Source organism: Pongo abelii, chromosome 8, assembly GCF_028885655.2.
Source record: "Pongo abelii isolate AG06213 chromosome 8, NHGRI_mPonAbe1-v2.0_pri, whole genome shotgun sequence".
In the NCBI taxonomy this organism is placed as follows: Eukaryota; Metazoa; Chordata; class Mammalia; order Primates; family Hominidae; genus Pongo; species Pongo abelii.
The window spans coordinates 125,311,211-125,331,927 of NC_071993.2; the positions used below are offsets into that span (position 1 = coordinate 125,311,211).

Here is a 20,717-nt window from a genome sequence, read left to right on the forward strand (position 1 = left end):
CATTTGAGTACAGGCCTGAAGCAGAGGAGGAGTCGGGCTGACAGAGAGAAAACCAAGTGCAAAGCCCTCGATTCAGGAGATCGTTATGAATATGGGTTATTTGTTACTATAATCTGAAAAGCTGCAAACCTTGGGGCCTATGAAATTTGCAAGTTTTTGTGCGAGTTTTGTGCCCCTGCACTAAATGACCCCAGACTTCAATGCACAAAGTCCAGACTCTTTGTTTACTTATCTCTTTCCTCCAAGTCAGCCATCTTCTCTAGCAGGGCAGTTTTGCCTTGCCCCAGAAACAGCCTCTTCCTCCTCCTCATGTGTTAGCTGTGAAGTCATGTGATTTAGAAAAACAGGTGACCAAACCTGTTAGATTTGGGTCTGGCTAGGGTGTACCGTGAAGAAGCAAGTCACTTTTATACGCTGCATTTGTGTTTTACACGTTGTGAATCTCTCCAAGTGGGAGGCCACAGGGGATCCTAGTTGTATTCCTTACACCCAGCCAGCACCTGGCACACAACGTGGCAGGATAAGATGCCCCAGGAATGCATGGGTCAACTTGAATATATCTATTTTGTCTATCCAAATGCCTTTTTCCTTCCTTCATGGGTCTCATCACTTGTGGATGCCAGATAACTGAATGTCAGAGTGAATAAGAACTTGCATTCTTAGGGCAGTGTTTATTACCCAAGCATTTTCAAATCTATGATCTCACCTGGATTCTAACAGCAACCCTCAGCAGTACGCAGGAAAAGCACAATCAGCCTCAATTTATAGATGGGTTGGCAGATTGGAAGAAGCTAATTGCCTCAGGCCACAGTGAGAGGCAGCCTCTGCGGTGTCGAGAGGTCCTGATTCCAAGGTCAGTGCCCCACTCCCATCACGCATGGCCGGGGGCTATCTGCAGAATGGGTGGTGACAGCCAGGACAGCAGGGGCTTATAATTCCTCTGGAAATGTGGGATCCCGAGGGCAAGCTGACGTGGCAAAGCCAGAGTCAAGATGTGGGAGATGAGTTAACCCTACAAGGTGAGTAACCTCGTAGGTGAGGCCTGTGTGAAAATGTCTACAAATGGGTGTGGGGGGCAATAAGGCTTGGGAGTCAGGGCCATGAGTGCTGGTCTTGGCTTGGCCACTAGCATGCTCTTGGGCATAGCAGTTCCCCTCTCTGAGCCTGTTTTCTTGGTGATGAGAAGAGAGCACTGGCTTCACCCAGCTTCCTCACAATGTCAGAGGCAAGCAAGGCAGTTGCAAAGTCCCAGAGAGAGCACAGGACACCATGGAATCAAGTCTGCAAGTGCTATGCCCTTTTCTGTTCTCTTTCATCCCTCCTTCTAGGAGCCCAGGGCTTTGGGACATGGGTGAGCAACAGGATCTAGAAAACATTTAATAGCATTATTCTCACTGAATTTGTTTTGACTTTTCCTTTCTATTTATGGCAAATGCTGATTTTTCATTTCTAGCAGGAATATCAAGACTCCTTTTAAAATAAATGAATTCAAGTAAACATAGTGAATTATTAAAAGAAAAAATTTAAGTAAATAACATTAGAGGTGGAACTACAGATATTGCAGAGATTATTAAGGTGGTTTAGAAGAGAGTGGCCTTGGAGAAATGCTGAGTGAGATGACCGCAAGGGTGCTTCTGCTCTGCGGAGTGTTGGAGAGTGGTGGTTATGAGCATGGACTCTAGATCCACATGTTGGATTCTTTCACTTATATAGCTGGATACATGCGGGCAGGTTACTTAATCTCTCTGTGCCTCAGTTTCCTTACCTGTAAAATGGGAATAGTAGCACATCTTCCTCAAAAGATTGCTGTGTGTTGCCCTGAGAAGAGCGCCTGGCTCAGAGAAAGTGCTGTGGGAGTGTTATCTGTTACAATGACCTTCAGAGAGTCCTTAATCAGACCCAAGCTGAGGGCTTTTGGAAGAGTGGCGATTGGGGGGCGGTAACCATGTCTACACTCATTGGCTTACCAGAACCCGCGTGCTTGTGCACATTGTTTTCTGTCCCTGAACACTTAATCCCAGTGTTTCCTGCTTCTTCCTGTTGGAAAGTAAGTGAAGCCTTCCATAAATAATGGGGGAGGAGGAGAGAGGCCATCTGGCCCCAACCTCTATCCACACAGAATGATAAAAAGTTGCCCAGGTGTTACCTGTCTTCTCATCATTTATCTGAGATCCTGCAAGAGTCAGCTGTGAGCCACATGTGCAATCATCTCCTGAGCTAAAAGGAGAGAAAGCAAAGCAGGGTTCTGAAGCCAGAGCAGCCCAAATGGCAGCTCTCCCACTCACTGTCCTCTCCAGGCCCTTCCCTCCACACTTGCTCCCTGCTCTGAGTCACACTTTATATTTCTTTGTGACAAGCCCATTTGGTTTTCTCCTCAAAGGTTGGTAATGCAGCATCTTCTGAGACACCAAAACCTGAGCAAGGTCCCAGGAAGAGGTGGCCTGACTTTGTAGGTGACCTCGTGCAGGACTTCAAGTGTGTGTGTGTGTGTGTGTGTATATGTGTGTGTGAATCTACAACTGGTCTACCCCAGCCCAGCTCTCCATCTGCCTGCACTCCCTGGAGCAGACAGCAGATAACCATTTAATAGATTGGCTTGAAAAGTTTATTTAAAGGGAAAAAGTAATTGCATTCTATTCCAGGGAGGTGTGAAGATGTTCCAGCGGCTTGGTCATGGCATATGCACACTGTCAGAAGTCATCCTGAGGACGTTACTGCACATTGATGGGAGCCAGGGAGCCAGCTGTCATTACAGGGATGTACAACAGGAGTCATTGTGTAGATCATCATCTTACTGGTAGAGCAGGAGCTTCTGGACTCTTACATGTGCTATTCACAGTTGCAAACAAGACCTTGGCTCTCTTCTATCCTTGAGATTTCCTTTCCCACCCCCACAAAACAATTGCAAACCAAGCCATGGTGGCAGAGTTTAATATGGCCAAAAGGCAGGATATACGGGGCTTACAAGTATGGCTTCCAAAGTCAGTCTACCTAAGTTTCAGTCCTGGGTTTTCTATATACTAAGTAAATAATGTTAGGAAACTTACTTAAACTCTTGGTACCTCAGTTTCCTCATTTATAAAATGAGGATAGTAGTACCTACCTCATAGAGTTGTTGGGAAGATTGAATGAATTAACACATGTAAGCACTTTCAACAGGCACATAGCAAATACAGGATATGTGTTAGCAACTATTGTTTACTCAAAAAATTCTTACACTAGGCAAGTATCTCATACCCTAAGTTAACTAGGCCATTCTTGCAGTGCTGTAAAGAAAAACCTGAGACTGAGTAATTTATAAAGAAAAGAGGTTTATTTGGGCTCACATTCTGCAATCTGTACAGGAAGCATGGTGCTAACATCTGCTTGGCTTCTGGGGAGGCCTCAGGAAGCTTACAATCATGGTGAAAAGTGAAGGGGGAGCAGGCACATCACATTATGGAAGCAGAGCAAGAGAAGGAGAGAGGAGGTGCCACACACTTTTAAATGACTAGATCTCATAAGAACTCACTATCACAAAGACAGCACCAAGCCATGAGGGATTCACCCCCATGATCCAGATACCTCCCACCAGGCCCCATGTCCAGCACTGGGGATTACAATTCAACAAGAGTTTTAACCAGGGACAAATATCCAAACTATATCACTAAGTATAGTAGCCAGCCTCCAATATGGCCCCCAGTGTTTCTCATCTCCTGTCATTCATGCGCTTGCATAGTTCCTTCCACACTGAAAAGGGCTATTATGCAACCAATAGCACATTGAGGAAATGATAGGGTGTGACTTCTGAGGGTAGGTTGCAAAGTCACTGCAGCTTCCACCTTGTGCTCTCTGGGATCACTTACTTTGGTTCACTTGCCAGGTGCCATGCTGTGAGGAGACTCAAGCAGCACTGTGGAGTGGCCCATGTAGGGAGGAACTGAAACTGCCTACAAATAACCACAGTTAATTTACTATCCATGTGGCTAAGACACCTTGAAAGTGGATCCTCCAGCCCCAGTCAAGCCTTCAGACGACTGCAGCCCCAGCCAACATTTTGATTGCAACCTGATGACAGACCCTGAGCCAGAACCATCAAGCTAATAGCAATAGATACATTGGGCTTTGCACATTTAGAGGTGGAGGAGCAGGGCCAGAGTCAGCAGGGGTGGCTTTATAAAGCAGACACTCATGTGTTCACTGCCACCCACAGGTATGCAGAGAGATGTCCAAGTGTGCATCCCAGTGGGGTTCTGAGGTGCCCCAGTGGGCTGTGGGAGACAGAAAGAAATTCAAGGAAAATCCATGCCAGAGGCTTTCTGTAGTTTTGCACCTCACCCTTCCCATACCTTTTCTCCTCATCTCCCCAGGCATCCACTGTGAACAGACCTTAGGAGGGTCAAGCAGGGAAGATGTATATAAGCACCAAAGGCCAGCACTGTGTCCTAGTGGGCATGGCCTCTTCCAGACTTAGATGAGTTCTTAGGGGGACCAAAAAAGAGAGACTTGCTGAGGTTGCAAAGGCATCTGCTGGGCAATAGCATAATCAGGGATGAGGGTGGAGGGATGGGATTGATCATGAGAAAGGCCTGATCATATTCTCCAAAAGTGGTACTTTTTTCAACAATTGTTCAAAGGCTGTATGTTTACTTACTAGTGGTTAGAACCATGCAGGAGGATATGAAAAAAGTGACTCATTAATGTGCAATTGAAACATCAGCAGCCAGACCAGGAGACACATTAAGAAGGTAAGCAAATGCTGGCTGCTTTTCTTGTGCCTCCCTCCTTGCCCCTGCTCCTGATTTTAGAACACGGCTCTTTCTGCAGCTGGGAGCCCCTGGCACATCCTCCTACTGAATCCTACTGCCATTTTGCAGGCACTCTGAAAGCTTCATCTAAACACCCATGTGAGAAACCAGCCATGATGAGGACTCCCCAAGGCCACCCAGGGAAACTTCATTCAGAGAAAACAGGAGACATTCCAAGTGTTGGACTGGAACAATAAACCTCTCAATGTCAAAGAAGCCCTGCTTCCCTTTGTACTCTCCATAGGCTTGGGAAAGCCCTCTCTCCCTCCCCAGGGAGGGTTATTGTGACAGATTGTTGGATCAGTGATGACTGACAGCACCAAGAGAGGAATCATTGCCTTGTACCCGTGGCCAGGTGCTTTTGTCTCCGGCTCACCAGCTCTCAACAACATCACTCAGGATAGAGCAAAGACCAAAGCTGTGCTGCATCCCCATCTCCACTCTACATTTTCTCTATGCTAGTGATAGGAGCATCCTGTTTCTGGGTGTCAGTCATTTTAGTACTAAAAGGGGGCTTTCAGTGTGTTTCTGCTGGGTGCCCAGTCTCTCTTGTCATGGCAGATCAGAGGAGGAATTTCACTACTTACAGGCCTTCCTTCAAAAAGGTCACAACATCCCAGGAACTCACCCACCATAATAGAACACAGCAGGTACTACTTGACTGACTTTAGCAGGGGAACAAGGTTCTTTACGGGTAGAGGGACAGGAGGGATCGATTCTGCTTGGAGATAAGAGAGAAAGGGAAGTGTTTTCAAAACGTAACCTGGATCGTATTGTGAACACTGTTGTTTTATCTTACATTTAATTTCTTAATTTTGTAAGCCCATATTCTCTTAAATTTTATTGAAAGTATCAAGCAGAAGCTATCCAAAAACTTTTGTTTCCTTAGATAAACGTTTTTCAAAATATTGATTTTTTTTCTGCATCTTCAGTTATGTTCTCTTAAGCTACAGGCCCATCTTTTCTTTTTACTCAATCAATTGCTCCATATTCTCTCTCTCTCTCTCTCTGCTTCACTTCCTTCCCCTCTTTTTCTCTTTTTTTCTCCCTTCCACCTCCTTATTCTCCTTCTTTATCCATGAATAAAGAAGGACTCTATCCATGTCTAGTGTTTGCCTAGACCATTGGTAAATCCATGCCAATCCATGCATTGGTAATCCATTGGTAGACTTTCCCTGGCCCCTTCATGTAATAGTTATCTTGCTTTGTGATAAACCATTTTTTCCAGAGCTTGTGGGAGGTTGGTATCAGTTAGCTTTGCTGTGTTACAAATCACCCAGATCTCAGTGGCTTAAGATATCAATGACTTATTGTTGCTCATATCTTTGGTCTACTGGGATTTGGCTGATGTAGGCTGGGCTCAGCTGAGGGTTTTGCATCAGGTATCTTGGCAGCTGTTTCCCACTGCAGCTCTGATGGTTGGTCAAGGCAACCCTACATCATACAGGTTTCAGCCTTCATTGACCAGTGCACTGACCTTGTCATGTTTATCACATCATAGTGATTATAGAGGTACCAACTAACAAGTGAAAACATGAGTCCAGGCGCAGAGTAGCTTACTATCACTTCCACCCATATATCATTATCCAAAACAAGTCACATGGCCAAGCCCAAATTCAAGAAGCATGAAACTCCATTCTGCCATTCTGCCCATGGAGATACTGGGAGAGCTATAGAACCACTAGGAGAGGATGCATACAGGATAGGATAAGAAATTAAGGACAATAATGCAATCACCCACAGTGGTTCCAAGATAAATAAGAGGTCTAGTGACTTGGAGTCTGCCTTCAATGGGTCAAGAGAAAAGATTCAGAAGGGATTCTCCGAGAGAAGGAAGGGTACAAGACCAGAGTGAAATGCAGTTCAGCCTAGCATTGCTTGTTTTTCTCCTTGCTCCAGGCTTCACCGATCCTCCCAGGAACTGCTCAGAGCCTGCTTCTCTCAGACTTTCCTGGGGTAAGCCCAGTTCCAGTCTACTGATTCTTGCTTTCTTCTGGAGTCTTGCAAAGAAAACCCCATACAGAATGGATGACTTCTGAGCTAGCCTAACAAGCCAAGTAGACCCCTCAGTTTGCATGTGGATCAGCTCTTACACGACTGAGTGCATTTGTCAACTGTGACTCTCTGGAAGTGTCCATTTTAATTGCAAGTACCTGCTCACCAACCGGTACTCGTAAACAATTCCCTAATGGGTTCATCAAGTCAATGAGCAGAAATTTTTGTACAGAATAAAAAATAGTCTCCTCAAGGAACAGAGCCGAGCCTCCATTCTGTATTCCAAGGACTTGGTCTCCAGTCCCCATTGTCTCAGAAAATGCCACTCACTATTTGCTTGGGACACAAAGACTTTCTTTAAAGAAAACCACATTTCATGCAAACTGTGTTCTACCTGCTTAGGAAGTCATGGAGGTATTGTGATGAAAGGAAAAGTAGAGATTATCTAGTCAAAAGGTTGGCAAACCTTTCTGTAAAGAGCAAGAGAGTAAAAATTGTAGGCTTTGTGGGCCATACAATCTCTGTTGCAGTGACTCAACTCTTGCCATTATAGCGTAAAAACAGCTCTAGACAATATGTAAACAAATGAGCATGGCTGTGCTCAATAAAACTTTGTTTACAAAAATGACTGGCAGGTCAAATTTGATCCACTGGCAGGGCTATAATTGACTAAACTCTGCTCTGATCTAACTTCCCATTTTACAGATTTGGCAACTGAGAACATTGAGGCATCTTGTCCTGCGGTTACTGAACCTGACGCACACATGCACCATGGCAATGGTCTTTTGGTACTGACTGTGCTTCTTTGCAGGACTCTACCAGGCTGCGAGGCCCCAGGATGAGTGTGCTGAGAGGCTGGTGTCTAGGCCTTGATGATTGTGAAACAATTAAAATATCACCCTTACTTGTTTATATTCACGACTTCCTACAAGACAGATCTTCTTGACCTTGGAGACCTTGAATCATCCATCTTGTAACCCCAGTGACTTCCCAGCTCAGCCTCTGGTGCATAGCAAGGCCCAGTCAAAATGAATGAATGAGGCCCAGAGGGCAGGAGTGACTTGACCAAGGTGTCACCGTCTGATTAGCAGCAGCACAGGGACCAGAATCCAGGATATGATGTTGCAGGGTAATCTGTGCTTATGCAGGGTAATCTGCTATTGGTTAGATATAAGCTTGGATAAGGGGTTGAATAATTGCAAAAATATCAGTTAATTCATCAACAAATACCTACCAAAAGCACCTGCAAGTTGGGAGGCCCTAAGCCAAATGCTGCAAGCAGGGAAGGGCTAACCTGCAAGGAGGCTGCAGTACCAGAGGAGACACATGCAAATAGCTCTAAGCCTAGTGCTCATTTCTAGCTATAGAATAGATTCTGGAAGACTATGATTAACTTTTATTTTCTACTTCTCTCTGCCTCGTGCTCCACTGTATGTACACAGTAAGTCCTCGCTTCACATTGTCAATAGGTTGTTGGAAACTGCAACTTTAAGGAAAACTATGTACAGTAGATCTTCAAATAACATCATTTCTTGTTTTTATTGTAATGTTGGTGAGGAAAAAATTGGTTTTGTTATATGTTGTTTCACTTGAAGTTTCCATTTTCAATAATCTATTGATGATGTTAAATGAGCATTTACTGTAATTACACATACACACTGCACCCACCACACACACACACTGCACACACACACCACACACACCGAACCCACACACCACACACACTGAACACACACACCACACACACTGAACCCACACACCACACACAACACACACCAAACACACACCACACACAACACACACCAAACACACACCGCACACACACACACCACACATACACCACACACACATCACACACTACACACACTGCACACACACACACCACATGCACACACCATACACACTACACACACCATGCACACACACACTGTACACCACACACACAACCACCCCCCCACACACACCACATATCACGCACACCACACACCACACACACTGTACACCACACAACCACACCACACACACACACCACACATACCACACACACTGTACACCACACATACACACACACCACATACACCACACACACACACCATACACCACATACACCACACACACACACCATACACCACACACACCACACACACACCCCACACACACTGTACACCACACACCATACACCACATACACCACACACACACACCATACACCACACACACCATACACACACCCCACACACACTGTACACCACACATACACACACACACCACACCACACACACAGCAGACACATTGTACACCACACACACCCCAAACACACCACATACACACACCACACACACACACCACACACCACGCATGCACACACACACACACACACACACACACACACACACACACACACACGGAGCAAGATTGTCATTGAAGAGTCTAGCATCCAGTTCAGGGTTCTTGACCTAGAGTTTTGGGAATAACTCCCCAAACTCCAAGGCTTTCTGGTCTTCCTTAAATTGTATATAAGTTTTTGTGCATTTTATTTTTAAAGAGGGACTATACATTTTTTTTTTCAGATTCTTAAAGGAATCCCTGATTCCCAAGTGCTTGACCATATGTAGTGGGTGACTTGGGACCCACGTCTTGATCTGTGGTACCAGAATAGCTAGGGACTGTTTTAACCCCAATGTGACAGGCAACAAACCTCACATAAATCATACAAGGGGGGTGACAGGAGGAAAACCCTTTCTTTGACAGTATTTTCTGACCACTAATCAAAGCTTGCTTGTTTTACATCAAATCTTGGGTATTCAAACTCGAATTTGCAGACCGACCTCTAGTCGGCTTCAGTCATCAGGGTTGAAAATTTCTGCAATGTGGTGGAGAAAGCATGACCTTGGAATCTGAAGAGTCTGAGGTCTGATCCTAGCACTCCAGCTCCCAACCATGTGCTATTCTGTAACTTAACCTCTGTTGCTCCCCTTCTCCCTGACATCTTAGCATCTCAGCTCACCTGTCTATAAAACAGGATAAAAATACCTACCTCACAGACTTATTGCAAACACTAAAGAAATTAGATACTTTAAATGTCTAGGCCGGTCACGGTGGCTCATGCCTGTAATCCCAGCACTTTGGGAGGCTGAGGCGGGTAGATCACCTGAGGTCAGGAGTTCAAGATCACCCTGGCCAACATCATGAAACCCCATCTCTACTAAAAATACAAAATTAGCTGGGCATGGTGGCACATGCCTGTAATCCCAGCTACTTGGGAGGCTGAGGCAGGAGAATCGCCTCAACCGGGAGGCGGAAGTTGCAGTGAGTCGAGAACCTGCCATTGCACTCCAGCCTGGGCGACAGAGTGAGACTCTGTTTCAAAAAAGAAAAAAAAAAAAGTCTAGAACAGCACTTGGTAAGTGCTTAGACTGCCTTGCACATAGTAGGTATTCAGCAGACATTTGTTCAGGTTTCTCTATCCCCACCCAGTCCCCTTTGTTTTTTCATATATGTGGCACCCAGAGAGAATACTTTGTAATTCATTCCTAAGGTTGTTTTCCTTCCCTTGTTTTTTCTGAAAATAAACAAAAAACAAAAAAACAAAAACCCACCTCAAGATTGATAAAAGCAAAGAGTTGCTCAATGGCAAATCTGTCACATACTTCTTTATTCCTCTAGCCTTTGGATAAAGCAAGAAGAGGCAACTACAAAACAAAATGCAGAATAAAACTGCAGGGCAAAAAACTGCCCTGGTGTTTCATGAGTTGTCATTGTGTGAGGTTTGGCTAATTCAACAAGACCCCTTTGTTTTTGTTTTTAAACTATCATATTAAAGCATATTTATTCAAAGGAGCGCAATCCCACTCAGAGACCCAATTAGCTTGGGAGGTTTATTCAATTTTGTGGCTCAACCATCTTACAAGTTTCTCTTTTGGAAGTGGCTTTGAAGCCAGCCTGTGAGTTAAGCACTACCATTAACAGTCACACTTCAAACTCACCTGTGTGCAGACTTGGATGGCGTAGTAATTCCTTCAGTGACACTTTGGACACACATCTACAGAGCACTGCCTTGGCACCCTGCCTCCAACCAGGTGCTGGAGATACAGCCATGAACAAAACAGAGGTGCAGTCCTCTGTTTCATGGAGCTTGCAGCCCAGTGGAGGAGACACAGTGCAAGGACTCACAGCAGAATATGCTAAGGTTTGTGATAGAGGAGGTACAGGCCCACGTGGTGCATAGGAGAGGGGCACCCTGTCAGGATAGAGAGAGTCAGGGAAGGCTTCCTGGGGGAAGGGACATCTAATGTGAGGCCTAAAGGTTGAGTTGGAGTTAGCTAAATCCTGTGATTCCTGGACCTCTCATTAAGAAGGAGAGTAAAGAGATGTTCAGCAGGCAATTGGATAACAGGGTCTGAGCTCAGAAGGTTGAGATCTGGGCTGAAGGCAGTGAGTTGGGCATTGTATTAGTCTGTTTTCACATTGCTATAGAGCTTCCCAAAACTGGGTAATTTATAAAGGAAAGAGGTTTGACTCATAGTTCTGCATGGCTGGGGAGGCCTCAGGAAACCTACAATCATGGCAGAAGGCAAAGGGGGAGCTAGAACCTTCTTCGCATGGTGGTAGGAGAGGGAAGAGTGAGTGTAGGAACTTGCCAAATACTTGTAAAACCATCAGATCTCACTTACTATCATGAGAACAGCACGGAGGAAACCGCCCCCATGATCCAATCACCTCTCACCAGGATCCTCTTTCAATACCTGGAGATTATAATTCAAGATGAGATTTGGGTGGGGACACAAAGCCAAACCATATCAGACATCCAAGCATAGAATAGGTAAACTAGGAAAACCTCTCTGGGAAGGAAGCCTTTCCCAAGGGAGACTCACACCCTGGATCTCCCTAACCCACAGGGGCAGCCCTTATGGTCTGGAGGCTGGGGCTACTCTCTCCAAGGCTGGTTGGGCAGACTCTTGAACAGAAAGCTGCTGTTGTCCCTCAACTGCCTTCCTCCCCTATCCAGAGAGGATCTGGTTCTCTCAACCCATTCCATGTAGTGTCCCAGCAAGTGTATCCAAGAGCTTTGAGGCCAGAGGACAGCCATTCTAAGTGGCCCACAGCCTTGGCATCAGCCCAGGGAGCCCCAGTGAGAATCAGGGTCACCTGCAGACACCTGCACAGTCATCTCTGCAGCATGCTGCACTTTCTGGGGTTTCAGGTCCATGACATGATGCTATCTTCTGGGTCACAGGCAAGCAAACACCATGAAGTCAGAGGTACACACAGCTCTCAGGCCTGAGTGGAGGGAAGTACATGCCCTCACTGTAACAACAGGCACTGAGCAGAGTCAGCTCTGACCAGGTTCTAGAAACCTTTGCAATCTTGAGATCCTATTCCCACTCTTTAACAGGAAGCATCCTTATAAAGAGCTTTTGTCTTGGGGGGAAAGAGGAACAGCTCTCCGCACACCTCCCGACATTCCAAGGTTGGAGAATTAGCCTCCCACAGCTGCGGTCGGTCGGTCACAGGAAGCCGGTCGGCCACATCCATGTGTAAACAATGGCAGTGAGACCCCTTTCCTTAGGGCAAAGCCGGCTTCAAGAGACACAGAATTGAAGTGAGAGCAGGTGGAAAATACTGGCCCAGCACGGGAAGGGAAAGGAAATGCTTTGCTGAGCCATTTCTAGCAAATGTGCTACAATCCTAATAAATATGTATTTTAAAAATCACTCTGGGATCAAAATAGGAGAACTCTTAATGTAGTTTATTTTTTAACAAGAGGAGAAGGAGCTCTGATATTAGACCACACTTCAGGACTTCACTTTTTAAAAGTTAGCCATGAGCACATGTTGCTAGAAAATCGGGATCCCCCACCAGGGGCACTAAGTCGTTTCGCATTAGCACCTATTCAGGAAATCTCCAGGTCCCGAGGCCAGTCTTTGACCAGGGATCACAGCTTTGATTTTGCGCTCCCTTTTGCCTTGGCCCCCTGCTCGAGGCTGTGCACAGCCCAACATGACGTCCTTGTCCATAATAATGACTTCTGAACTGCTTGGCTGGGGCGCTTTTCCGAAATGGAATCAGGGGATCTCCAACCCCACAGCCTGCTGAGCGCTGCTGTCCTCTGCTCAAGAGTTCACCAGATCCTCCCTTCAAAATTGGGCCACCACTTTCCATGTCTATCTAATGAGACGCTGTGCCACAAAGAAGAAATTGCAAGTGTATAGCAAAAGGCACCGGGGAAAGAAAAATGTTTTGGAGCTGTCTCTCTCTATGAGCCACCTATCTTAATTTAAAACTTTTCAAACAAGTATTTTTTTTTCTAGAGTATCCAAGTTTATCAGTTAGAAAATCCAGGCAACACTGTCTCCGACAGTTGAGGATTGGTTCGCCTCCTGCAGCAAGAGCTTGCAAAAGGAATTACTGGTGTAGCTGTTTGAGGAGTGCACCAGGGACCCAGATCCTCTGTCTTCCTGCTCCTTGGGTCCTGAGTGTGACAAAACAGCCATCACTGTCATGAGACAGCTACAACAATTTCCGCATTTGGTCCAGACGTGCAGGAGGAGAAAGATGGAAGATAAAGAACCAAAATCCTTTTCCACAGGAGCTTTGTTTCCCAACATTTTATTTTGCAAATGTTGTATAGATATAGCAAAGTTGAAAGTATTTTACACGAAATATTTTTTTTACCCAATGCCAAGGTTCTACTATTAGCATTTTACCATTCTTGCTTTATCGCATATCTATCCATATCTAAGAGTTTGATCAGTCCATGCAGTTGAACAAAACCTATTCTCTTTACCCTACAGGCCGTTACACTGGTAATTATGAATAACATAAGGCAGGAACCAGGCACTGTGCAGTAAGAAATGATAGCCTAAGGGAGAAAGGAAATACTAGTACATAAGTATAGCTGTAGGGGGTCATTAGTGAAGGGGTAAAAGCTCTACACACACAACTGCCCATGGACATCCCTATACTATGGCACATACCTATAAATGGCGATTACAGTGATCACTCTGACCTCTTAAAAGGTCTAAATTGGCTGGGCGCAGTGGCTTACGCCCATAATCCCAGCACTTTGGGAGGCCAAGGCGGGTGGATCACGAGGTCAGAAGATCGAGACCCTCCCGGCCAACATGGTGAAACGCCGTCTCTACTAAAATACAAAAAATTAGCCAGGTGTGGCTGCATGCACCTATAATCCCAGATACTCGGTAGGCTGAGGCAGGGGAATTACTTGAACCCGGGAGGCAGAGGTTGCAGTGAGCCAAGATCATGCCACTGCACTGCAGCCTGGCGACAGAGCAAGACTCTGTCTCAAAAAAAAAAAAAAAAAAGTTCTAAATTATATTCAGTTAAATCTGGTTAAGAGGGCAGAGCCATTTTTAACTCATTTTAGAAATATTTTCATAAAATAGTTTAATATTTTAAGTGCTATTACATTTAAGCTCCCTGGATAACTCACTTATATGTTTTATTTCATGTCCCAATGATGCAGGGTAAGCCACATTGTGTTGAATGCATCCTATACACAGGATTATAAATGCACTCACTTGTTTACTCATTAAGTAGAGAGCAGAGAGCTTCCTCTATCTCTACTTAAAGTGCTGTGAGTTCATGAGAGGCACAGAAAAGGTGATGGAGAATTACAGGAGGGATAGACACCCAACTTGAATATCAAGACAGAAATGGCCCTTCTTCCACACCTGCAAAGGCTGCAGCACATCTGATGTGCAGTGATGGGAGGAGGCTCTCCTGGAAGAAACAGGGAGTAGGGGCAGGAAAGTGTAGAAGGTACAGCTAGAGGACAGTGGGGTTTGGTAGGGACAGAGGAAAATTGCTAAGGGGTGGGTTATGACTGATGTGGAAAGATAGGTGGATGTTCTTGGCAATAAAGCATTTTGACTTTTACTTGTAGACTATGATACATGATTGAAGGTGTGATAGGATCAGAGCCGTGCCTTTAGAAGTATGTTCTGCAAACAATATGTAGGCTGCACTGGCATAGGGAGAGGTTGGAGACAGTAAGACCCAGGAAGAGGTCAACCGAAATAGTTCAGTTAAGAATTAATGAAAGGTCCCAAGCAAAGACTTGTACACGAACGTTCATAACTGCTTTAGTTGCAATGGCACCAAACTGCAAACAACCAAATGTCCTACAACAGGATAATGGATAAACAAATTGTGTTACATTCACACAGTGGAATACTACTCAGTAATATACAGGAATTAACTACTGGTACGTGTAACAACATATATGAATCACAAAATCTTTATGCTGAGTGAAAGAATCCAGACTCCCCCCAAAAGAGCATATATTGTATGATTTCATTTACATAAAATTATAGAAAATGCAAACTAACCGACAGTGATAAAAAGCAAATCAGGGGTTGCCTGGGGCATTGGAGGGAGGGATGGACTGCAAACAAGGCAAAAAGAATCTTTTGGGGATGATGGAAATATTTTGTATCTCAATTGTGGTGGAGGTTTTATAGATGTAGACTTCCATCACAACTAATCAAATTGCACATTTTAAATGGATGCAGCTTAATGTACATGCATCACACCCCAGTAACGTTTATTTTAAAAACTAAGAGAGACTTCTGGATAAAGATGATAGATGGAATTTATCTACCTCCATTCCTTCTATCACATAATAGTAAAAACATTGTTTTTTAAAGACATGTGTCTCCAAGGGCAGTAAAATGTAAAAGGAGTCATTAGCAGCAAAATTAATAGATGAAGAAAAGAATAGAGCAGATTTGAGATGACCTAATCCTGACAGAACACGGAGAAAGTCAAGGCCAACCCATCACTCAGGGCGGATGGAATCAGTGCAGGTGAGGTGAGGGCAGCTAAAACAAGGAAGACTGAAAATCTCCTCCTAAGCACTTAGCATTCTAAGCACTGACATCCTTCCCTACCCCTCTCTGGAGAAGACAAAAGGGAGTGTCTATGGACTGAGGGACAATAGTCATGGTTGAGGGAGGGGAAAATATGCCAAAACCAGAGGTGTCAAGAGATTGTCTACCTGTAAGTTTAGATCCTACCTGTTTATTTATTTAGGTTCCAGAAAGCTGGTAACCAGGCCTCCATCTTCCAAGGGGAGACCAGTAGAGTCTTTGGACAGTTTGATCAGTCTGAAAGGGACAACTTATAATACTGTCATTAATGTTTTCCCAACTCACAGCCTAGTTAGGTCATCTTATGAAAGAGAAAGCCAAGGGCTTCAGTTCCCCTCCTGTTTCCAGAGCTTTACGTTAGCATTTCATCCCTCCACTCTTAAATATGATAAGACAACCAAGCATATAATATAAAACATAGAAAACAAAACAAATGAACATTAAAAAGCAATCTAGTGGAAACCCATAGTATGTTAATTAGAAATAAACCTCTAAGAGATAAGATATTGCAATCTTGAAACAAGAACAGATTACCATAAAAAGGAATATTTTGATTAATAAAAGAGCTCAAAGAATTTAAAATATAGCAGAAATGCAACCCTCATTTGAAAACTTGGAACATGAATTGAGAATATTCCCTAAGAAATAGAGCAAAAAAATTCAAGTTGTTCTAGAAAGAGAGGGTAATTTTTTTTAAAGAAGGGGGATATAGCAATAAAATATTTAAAGAAAGCTTCCCATAATTGAAAGGCATTAGATGGTAAATTAAAAGGGCCCACTAAGTACCCAGGACAATGAATGAAAAAGATCTTGTAAAAGTGCATCAACACAAGCTTTCAGAACACAGGAGACAAAGAGAAGAAATTACAAGCTTCCAGAGGAAAAAGAGAAAAAAAACCAAGAACACATCATACACAGAGAATCAGGAGTCACAACGTCTTCAGATTTCTCAATAGCAATATGGAACCTAGAAAGCAGCAGAGTAAGACTCCAAATTTAGAAGAAAAATTAATTCCAACCTAGAATTCTCAACTCAGGCTGTCAAACAATTACAGGGTGGATTAAGGCATTTTCAGACGAGATCGGGCACGTTCAGGGTGGTATGGCCATAGACAGATAACGCATTTTCAAGCATGTAAGTGCCAAAAAAACCCCTTCTCCTCTGTATTCTTTCTTGGGAAGCTCTGGAGGAAGTGACTCACCAAAACAAGAGATTGAGTAGGTGGAAGGTGTGGGGTACAGGTGATAAGAGCTCAACATGAGAGGGAGGGAAAGGAAATTCCTAGAAGATGATGTAGGGAGACCCCAGAATGATACTTTTGCTCTGCAATTAAGAGTTGTTTTTCCTATTAGGACTTGTAGACACATGGCATCTCTTGTTCACTGAAAGATTTTTTTTTACATATAAAAAATAATCTTAATTACTAAAAGAGTTTTTAAACATTATTTTGTACAAAAGAATTACCCATAGGCTTACTAAAAATACAGATTATATTGCTTCCCATTCCAAGAGATTCTGTTTCAGGAGGTCTGGGTGAGATCCCAGGAAAATGCATTTTGATCAGTTATCTTGGGTGATCCAGTGCAGGTGGGTCATAGACCATGTCTGCAAAACATTAGTCTAAACAACAGTACCAATAGCTGAGTAATGTAAGCTCGGCTATCATTTTTATAATCTGCCAATATTTACTTTTTAAATTTGAGATATAATTCACATACCATAAAATTCATCATCTTAAAAGTGTGCAGTTCAGTGATTCTTAGTATATTCACAGAGTTGTCTAACCATCACCACTGTCCAGAAGATTTCCATCCCCACTAAAAAAAATTCCAGATTTCCATCCCCCTAAAAAAAAAAAAGAAAAAGAAAAAAAGCCCTGTACTCATTAGTAATTAAGTCCCATACCTGACTCCTCTTCCTATGGACATTACTTTCTGTCTCTACGCAATTGCCTACTCTGGACTGTATAAATGGAATCATTACAATATGTGGCCTTTTGTATCAAGCTTATTTAACTTAATATAATGTTTTCAAGGTTCATCAATGTTGTCACATACATAAGCACTTTGTTTTTTTATCTGAATAGTATTCCATTGTATGAATATACTGCACTTTGTGGATCCATTTATCAGTTGACAGACGTTTAAGTTGTTTCCATCTTTTGTCTGTTGCAAATAATGCTACAATGCATGTTTATGCACAAGCTTTTGGGTGAACACCTGTTTTCAGTTCTTTTGGTATCTACCCAGGAGTGGAATTACTGGGTCATATGGTAACTCTTTAACTTTTTGAGGAACTACCAAACTGTTTTCCACAGTGGCTGCACCATTTTATGGTCCCACTAGCAATATATGAGGATTCTAGTATCTTCACATCTTCACCTACACCTGTTATTGTCCGTTATTATTATTATTACTATTATTATTAATCATAGTCATTAAAGTGAGTGTGACCTGGTGTCTCATTGTGTTTTTGATTTACGTTTCCCTAATGACTTGCCAGGATTTATTCCTGCATACTCCTCATTCCCCCTGACTCCTACTTTTTGTCTGTGCTATATATATATGGTCAGATCATATAGCTAGTACATATTACAAATGTCCTTTGCTCTTTATTCTCAATTCCACACGTCTCCATGTAGAGAATGCTCACTATCAGTCATGACCATGTCTGACATGGTCTCCATGGGAATGGAGAGATCACATCAATGTCTCTCCAGTCTGAAGTTCATTCTTTACTAGATTCCTTAGGAAGAGTTCATGGAATAATTTTCCCTATATATTTGCATGATAATAATAGTTCATGTATGAATTATTTTTTATCTGAAGATCAGTTTTGATAAATTAAAATCCTTGGCTCACATTTTCTTGAGTATCTTAAATATGCCGCTCTGTTACTCTATTTTCTTATGACCCAAAGCATTGCCTTGAAATGTCTAACAATAACTAATTTTCTTTCCCTTTTAAGTTACAGGCTCTTTTGCTAGAGATTCCTTTTTTTCTTTACCAGCAATTTTACTAGTTTACTGCAATTTGTCTTGGTGTTGGACAAGACCCAGTAATTACATTACAGTATGGTTTTGTGTTCATTATTCTGGGTAACATTCTCAGGTACATAGCATGCTTTTTCAACATGTGTTTTCAGATCATTTTCTTTCTGATTTTTGAAAACATTGCTTGAAGCAGAGTTTTTAGTAGTTGTTCTGTTTCCTTGCATTAGATTTCCTCTTCAGTACTTCTGTTATCTATATTTTGTCTTCTTTTTTTTTTTGAAATTTTTCTCCTTTTCCTTCCCTATTTCTCTTAAAATATTACTTGCCATTTATTTCCTCTCTGTTCCTTCTGGATTACTCTTCTTCTAAAATTATTTTTCTTTGTAGTTTTTTCTTGCATTCTAGTGCCTCATTCCTGAGTTTTTCTAATTCTGATTTATGCTGTTCTTTCACAGCCCATGTCATTTTCTAATGTCTTTTAGCCTGTTTTGAAGGGGTACATTATAATTTCTGTGAGCTTTATATTTTTTTCACTGCCTGTAGGAATGTCATTCGGCTCCTTATTCTCTTTTAACTTTATATGGCATATTTTTGCTGTTATCTACATGTGACTTCAGTTTTCCTAAACTTGTAGAGGGAAGATTGGCTCAATGAGCTTTTCTAACTTCACAGGGTTCTGAATATTCTCTATCTCTCTCTTTCTCTTTCTCTGTGTGTGTGCATGTGAGTGAATAAATATGTTGGCTCGCCTTCTGTGAATTTCTGGCTGTTTCCCTCTGTAACTGTACCCTGCACCTTCCCTTTCCTTCTTCATCTCTGTTCTCCCTAGTCTACCCACTTCATTCTCAGTTTTTAGGAGCTCTGTGGACTCCATTTTGAGAGTTCACAGGGGCCCGGCTGCTCCAGCCCCTAAAGGTTTTATTGCGGGTGTCTTGCACCTACCCTTTCAGCTTTACCTGTTCCCAAATTGTGTTGCTCTGCTTCCCCGTGCATATCTGGTGTCTATTCTGAAGTTATCCTGCTCTCCAGCACATACCTGGTGGCTATTTGGAAGTTTTCTCTGATCTCTCAGATGCCCTGTTGCTTACCTCTGCTTTCTCCTGCAGAGATGCCAATTATAGGCAGGTCTCTAAGTTGTTAAAGGGTTTTCCCCAACCACTTGAACGCTGGAGTTCATGGTTTGGGTGTCTAGTTGCTGTGACTTTTTTTTTTCTTTAATGTGGAGATTTGGAGAAATCTAAGAACTATGTTGCCATCATCATCACAATCTTGTGGAGTTCACTAGTTTAATGGGTAAGCAAATAGCCTAGGGGGGAAAAAATGATAGAATAGGACAGGGACAATTAACAGATTTGTGGATTGTTTATATATACCAGCAAATTTAAAACAACAGTCTTCTTGCAAAATTTTTAAAGTGAAGAATTAGTGAGGTTTTATTCAAATCTGTATATTTGGTTTCTCCTTAAAACAGAAGACCTGGTAATACTGGGCCTCTGTGTCTGGCCTACCAATCCCTACTCCACACATGTTCTCATTTATGTTATTTATGTTATCTGTCTGTTCCCTGAAGGCTTTGGGGTTAGAACCTCCTCCAGTCTAGAGTAAAAGCCACCATGCCCATGTGATTCAAAGCTCAAGAACTATGAATGAAACACAAATTCTAAACAGACATGTTAGCTCATCATAATTTTAAATTCCTCAATTAATTTTACCAAATATATACATATATAAGCTTATTTTCTAATAAAGTGTGATTAGAAAATAAGGTTGGTTTGTCTATTTAAAAAATTAATGAATGCTACTGTCACACACAACATGAGTATATCTCACAAGCATAAGATGAACAAAAGAAGCTTGACACAAAAGGATCTCACACTTTAAGATTTCATTGATATGAAGCGCAAGAACAGGCAAAACCCTCTAGGATCAGAATGGTGGTTACCTCTGGGTGGAGGTGGTGATTGACTGGGAAGAGATGTTAGAAATATCTTGATCCAGGAAGAGGTGGTTTCATGGGAATTACATATAAATTCATCAAGCTATGCACTTAAG

At 42.8% G+C, this 20,717-nt stretch overlaps 1 long non-coding RNA gene across 1 annotated transcript; it reads left to right on the forward strand.

Annotated features, from left to right (window-relative positions):
- The first annotated feature begins 3,237 nt into the window (after positions 1-3,237).
- On the forward strand, positions 3,238-5,453 carry LOC129048128 (uncharacterized). Its single transcript, XR_008510223.2, has 3 exons — positions 3,238-4,192; positions 4,637-4,727; positions 4,857-5,453. It is a non-coding gene; the product is annotated as an uncharacterized LOC129048128 (long non-coding RNA).
- The last annotated feature ends 15,264 nt before the right edge of the window (positions 5,454-20,717 follow it).